Source organism: Geospiza fortis, unplaced genomic scaffold (assembly GCF_000277835.1).
Source record: "Geospiza fortis unplaced genomic scaffold, GeoFor_1.0 scaffold66, whole genome shotgun sequence".
NCBI classification, from domain to species: Eukaryota; Metazoa; Chordata; class Aves; order Passeriformes; family Thraupidae; genus Geospiza; species Geospiza fortis.
The window spans coordinates 8,818,134-8,824,133 of record NW_005054312.1 but is presented as its reverse complement, the minus strand read 5'-3'; the positions used below and the strand labels follow the sequence as shown (position 1 = coordinate 8,824,133).

Sequence of the window (6,000 nt, the reverse complement as noted above, 5' to 3'; positions counted from 1 at the left end):
AAGCATTTCATGTATCTATACAGCTGTTCTTGCGTAACTGTTGTCATCCTGAGAATTGTGAAATAGTAGGAGGGAGAAATTTCCCAGAGTAGGGCAGCTGTGTTTCCAGGTGAGTAAATGTTGTGTTGTGTGTAGGTAGAATAAAATCTGTGTGTACAGCCAATATCCCTGACCAGAGGCCCAATTCTGCAGATTCCTGTGAGAACAGCTTTTCCTTGAAGGTTAATGTTCCCAATCTAGGGAACATCATTGTTGCAGGGTGTGTGATGATCATGCAATGCTGTGAAAATAGTTAAATGTCTTTGGCACTTCTTGAGGAATACACCCAGTGTTGATAGCTGGGTGTGCAGCTGCACTGTGAACTACGGTTTGTGCCCTGGATGGGGGAAATGTCAGGAGCCAGGAAAGGGGCTGTGACCTGGTGCTGACCCTTTGCACAGCAGAGGGCGCGGGGATACAGCAGGAGCTGGTGACTCAGCAAGAAGACCCCAGACTGTCTGGGTGCACAAACTGTAAGAGTATAAAAGCCCAGGAATGCTTTTGTTAGGAGTCCCTCCCCAGAGGCACCAGGTCAAACTGTTTTTGTGTCACTGCACCACGATTAAATTACTTAGAGGATCCAGACATCTGAGACTGCTGTGGGAAACCCAGGGCTGAGCCAGTAAGGAAACCCTGTCTGACTGTAAGTGTGGGGTGTGCGGGGAGCCAAAAGGGCCACCCAAGGGGTCACTGGAGCCATCTGCTGTGAAGGGACTTTGGTCCCAGCAGTGAAAGTCTTGGAATGGGGGGAGTGTGACTGACAGAGTGGCTCCTGGGTGGTCAGACAGGAAAGTTTCTTTAACACATTCTGGGTTATGTCTGAATAATCTGCAGCCAGGAGGCTGTAAGATGGGTGTCTGATGAGTGTTCCTTCTTCCTCAGCAAGGAATGCCTGGGTGTGGAATAAGGATGCATGGTCTCCATCTCCGGTCCTCCAAAGGATCAGGCCTTGTGTTTGCTGATGAGCTGGCAGTTACTTGTTTTACAGATGCTGGCAAGCCTCTGGACTCTCATCCCACTGTGGAAATAAGATGCTTCTGGAGGGTATATTGCCAGATTCACAGTAGCCACTGGAAGGTGGGATGTCCTTGTGAAGTCCGAGGGATGGAAGGTTTGTGTGGTGTGAAGAAAAGTTTAGCAGCATTGACCATAACTGCAGAGGGACTCATGTCCCCTGGTGCTGAGTAGCAGCAGGTCTGCCTTGTTCCACACCATCCTTGCTTTTGTCACTTGATCCCTGGTCTCACTTACAGGCAGGGAACTGCAAATCTTTTGCACTGCCAACTTTCCAGTGCCAGCAAGATGTCTTGCACAGGGCGTATCTCTTAATGGGCTGGGTTTATCAGCCTAAAATCATATTGTGCTGTCGGAATGACATAAGAGGGCTTTGAACTAGGCCCCAAAGTGAAAGGAAAAGGGTTGGAAAAATGCAAAATATTTTTGTTCCATTGTTAGGAGAGCCTGGGCTGGGGAGATGATATGTAACCAAACCAGGTTTGGAATGGCTGGGACAAATGATCCTGAGTGCTGCAGTTCATGTGTGTTATGATAGGATGCTGATGCACTGTGAAGGGAGTTTCTACATTTTCCCCTTTTCTAGGCTGTTTCAGAACAGAGAGGTATTTCTTCCTAAGACTAATTTCTCCTGGCCTTCTTTTTCACAGTTTTTCCCTCCCTGTTGTTGTCTGTTTTGTTTGTTTTGTTTTGTTTGTTTTGTTTGGGGGTTTTTGTTGTTGGTTGGGTTTTTTGTTTGTTTGGGGTTTTTTGTTTTGGTGGTTTTTTCCTTTGTTTCTTTGTTTTTCCCTAGAATGAAATTTCTACACAGCTGATGGCCCATCAGTGGTGTTCCAGTGACCCTTCAGTGATGTCCTAGATCTAAGCACCTTCACCCTTTACTGGAGTAAGTTGATACAGCTCTGGCAGACAGTGGGGCAAATTTTGTTTGCACCAGCTGAGTTTGAGCATCATGTGGGAGCCCTCGAGCAACAGGAGGAGTCTGGTCCCACAGCCTGTTTAGCCTGTCACTTACAAGTTTGTTAATGTCCTGTTAACAGGACATTATGTTAAGGTCCAGTTGGACCTGTCTTTCTCCCAGCTGCCTCTGCTCTCCTGTTAAAATCTGCAGTGCTGTGTAGGACAAATGTCTGTTCTGCTCCTTCTACAGCAACAGTGCAGGATGGGGAAGAATCTGCCTGTTGATAGCATTCTGCCTTCTGCTGCTCAGGTACATAAGGACTGGTAATTATTCCTTTTACATCCATGATGCATTCTCCTAAATCCTTAACTGTGTTTTCAGGAAATGCAAAAGTCTGCTTTAGTGCCCATGTTTGTATATTCAGGCTCTCTTAGAAGTGACCCAACATCTGCACTACTACAGGTTGGGAGATTTGGAATTGTCGATTACTTATCATGGCAAATGAGCTGGAGATGCTGCCTGTTGTAGGCAGTGCATTGTTTTGATTTGTTACTCTTGAACATGTTGAACACCATGCCTGTGTTCCGTGGTGCATTCCTCATAAATGGCTGCATGGACTCCAGCCTTGCTGGAGACAGTTGCCTTGTCTGTCTACAGTGAGACAACAGGGATGTGACTGCAAGTGCCTGCTCTCTTCCAGAGAGGTGTCTGAGGTCTAACAGGGCAATGTGTTTCAGCTTCTCTGGCCCCATGGTGTAATGAAGCCATCCTCCTTCAGCAAGGCTGAGTCCTTTGGCTGTCCCTGCTTGGTTTGGGTGCTGTCACTTGGCCATATCCAGCTAACAGTGGCAGCTTGCTAGTGCTAACACTGTGTTGCTCCAGCTAATCCTAACAGCAGGTAAATATTTTCCTCTCCTCTTCTGTTTGCCTTCCAGCACAGAGATAGCAGCAAGGAGGAGTTGGATTGATCTGTCCAATGCCAAACTTGGATGTTGCTTTAACCTTGCAGTATTGATTGCCTGGTAGTTTGAGTTACTGTGAAGATAAAGTAACAGGAGGTACAAAAGCTTCAGAAAACAAGGCAAAATCCCAGACAAACCTAATAAAAAGACCTGGTCACTCTGGGTGGTTTGGATTTCTGTCAGGTAGTTTCCTCTTACACATCTGCAAATATAAAAACTTGGAACATTTTCTGCCTTAGGTGGGCTGTCTAGGTGGAGGTTATATGCTTGGGGAAGGGAGAGGCACCCAGGCAGCAATGCTTGTTGTATATCAGAAAGAATATGACAGTTTACTGTTTATGTAATTTATGGGGTCTCTGTTGATCATAATTTAGTACAGCCTGTGGTAAGCTGTTCACAGGAATGCATTCTTACTCTGTTTTGTTAAACCTTTTTGTAACTGGTGCTTGTTCTCATTTTGGTAGTCCTGTTGTGGGTGGGTGACTGTCTTGTCAAACCTTCCTGTGCTGTGCTCCTTCCTTTGGCACTGATGCTGGTGTATGGCATATCAGGAGAGCTGTGTGGATTTTTTTTCTTTCCTGTGTCTGAGGCATTTATCCAGAAGCCAGCAGGAGAGAGGCTGGTTTTGACCCAGCTAAGTTTCCCCAAATAGCATGAATTTGAGGAGCTGGAGATGACTAAGTCACATCAAAGACGGTGCCTGCCCCACCTGGAGTTTTGACTCTATGTTTGGGGCTTATACTCTCAATTTAAAAGCTGTCCCAGCTATGAGGATGGTTGGTGCCCTTTGTAGACAGGGTGGGGAGAGGGAAGGAGAAGGAAATATTCCCCTCTTATATATGACAGTGATGCTTCTGCACTGGTTGAGTAACTGGCTTGGAGGAGGTGTTTGGGAAGAGAGTTATGTGCTTTTCTTTTTTAATTAGAGCACAAAGATAGGGGACTTTCAGCAAATGATATTAGTAGGAAAGAGATGCTGTGCAAGTGAGCAATTGGTTTGGATCAAGCCAGAAAGAAGCCCAGTAGCCATGATCCTTGGTTTCTGAGTTCAGCTGCAGCTTTCAGTGGAGCCTTGTTGCTTTGACCAAGGGCTGTGCTGTGTGCTGTGAGAGCTCCAAGCTGGATGAGTGCTGGCTTTTGTGTGGATAAGTACCTGGAATTAAGCTGTAGCATGTGGTGTGCTTAGTCTGGGCCAGACCATCTTCATTTCTGCTGTTGCTGCTGCATCTCTTGTCACTGTGGTGTCTGACACCTTACTGCCCTTAATGGGTGTGGAGAAAAGGGCAGTTCCCTGTGTCCTGGTGGGTCTGATGGGGTGGAAACACCTTCTTCAAGGCCATGCGCGGACTGGGAGTCTGTTTGTGCCCTGTTCAGTGCTGTTCTCTTTGCTCTGTGATAGTTAAGGATTTACAAAAAAGAAGAAATTGTGTTTTAGGGACAGGCTGTGTGGGGGGCTTACTGTGGATTTGAGTCCTGCTTTCTCCTTTGCTACAGATTTAGAGCAGGACCTGGGGTAAGCAATAAGTCTCTGATCCTTTCCTTTACAATGCAGTGGGAGCAGCAGCACTCCAGGGGTTTGCCAATTAAAATGGCCATGGCAGATGTTGCAGAAAGTATGACCTGATCTAGTAAACAGTCTCTTCTTTTAGATGTTTCACCTCCCTTTTTTACTCAAGGATAGCAGTGCTAGCTTCCTTTTCCATGCCCTGGGCAAGCCAAGCTCTTCTCTGTAAGGCAACAGGAGCATTTGTTGTTTATGAAGGCTATTTTGTAAGTGTAGTAGTTTCTTTAAAGGACATAAAACTCATTGTGTTGGCCTGTCCCCTTTCTCCTGAACTATCCCACTTGCTTTATTAGCAGCTAAATGTGTGCGTGACCTGAGCAGCTGTCATCTTTTTGATGACCCTTTTTATTTTTTGCAGAATTTACAATGTAGATTCTGTGGTGCCTCACACTGGTTCTTCAAAAGTAATGGAGAGCTTGAAGGAAATAGCTTGGATACTGAAGTGATAAGCACTGCAGAAATGCCAGACACTATATAAACAACTAAGCTCAGCCCCCGGCCCTTCCCAAAAGAGGGATGATTTGCAGAAATACTTCAACAGATGGTCTGAATTTGGCTTTGGAAAGGGGGGAAGAAATGCCAGGTCGCTGCTGAGCGGTGTGTGGGCGCGTGCCTGCGTGCAGCGTTCCCTGCCAGCACGCTCGGGGAGGCTGAGCCGGCTGCTCCCACGGCCCCTGCGCTCAGGAGGCTCCTCTGACTCAGTGCCTGTGGCTCCACAGGGCCCTGGGCAGAGCAAGGTCCCATTTGCCCTGTGCTGAGGTTCAGCTGTGCCCGCCTGTCAGGCTGGTCTGGTGGAGCTGAGCCACGGGCAGTTTGCACACACAGAGTCAGCTTGTGGGAAAGAAGCTGCAGAGCTGCTGGGCAGCTTGTGACATCTTGCTTGGCACACGGCTGAGATTGTAGGAAGGCCGTAGGGTCATCTGACACTGGGTTGTCCCTCGTGCTGCTGCAGTGTCCTGGACCTGTGTCAGTGCAAATTGAGGTGATGTGGAGCTGAAAACAAATGGATCAGCTGTGGTAAAGGGCATGTGCTGTTTGGACACACGTGTGCATATATGTAAGCTGGCAAGCTTGCTGGCAGCTTGAAAGGGCATGGGTAAGGGTTTACATGTCATGGTTGGGAACGCTGATGAACTGTGCTGTGGCCAGCCTCCCCTCTTCCTCTCTCCAATGAAATTACTGCTCTTGGGGAGGGAGAACATGTTTCCCCCAGAGTGCTGCATCACATCTTGAGTGGGCTCTGCTCTGGGGCAGGCAGGTTCCCATGTCACTTGTCACAGCTGACTCCAGCTAGGTTATAGATTGGAGCCCAGAAGTCCTTGTCCAAGGACCTCTGGAGCAGAACAGTGTGTCTAGTTCCTGCATTGCCAAACTGTTGCTAGTCTTCGAGGCAACGTGCCTGTTCCACTGCTCACTGGCATGACAATTCCTTGTGTCTGCTGCTGCCTGCTGTTGCTGCCATGCACTCTTTGTGAGACAGAGTTGGTAATTAGAGCAGAGTTGTGAGGTGTTTTTCATTT

At 47.6% G+C, this 6,000-nt stretch overlaps 1 protein-coding gene across 1 annotated transcript in view; it reads left to right on the top strand.

Moving 5' to 3' along the window:
* The first annotated feature begins 1,090 nt into the window (after positions 1-1,090).
* SLC25A22 (solute carrier family 25 member 22) overlaps positions 1,091-6,000 on the top strand; it is a 47,745-nt gene continuing 42,835 nt past the window's right edge. The window contains exons 1-2 of the mRNA XM_005419576.2: positions 1,091-1,116; positions 1,847-1,939. The gene's annotated coding sequence lies outside the window, so the exon portion shown is untranslated. The remainder of the gene's footprint in view (positions 1,117-1,846; positions 1,940-6,000) is intronic.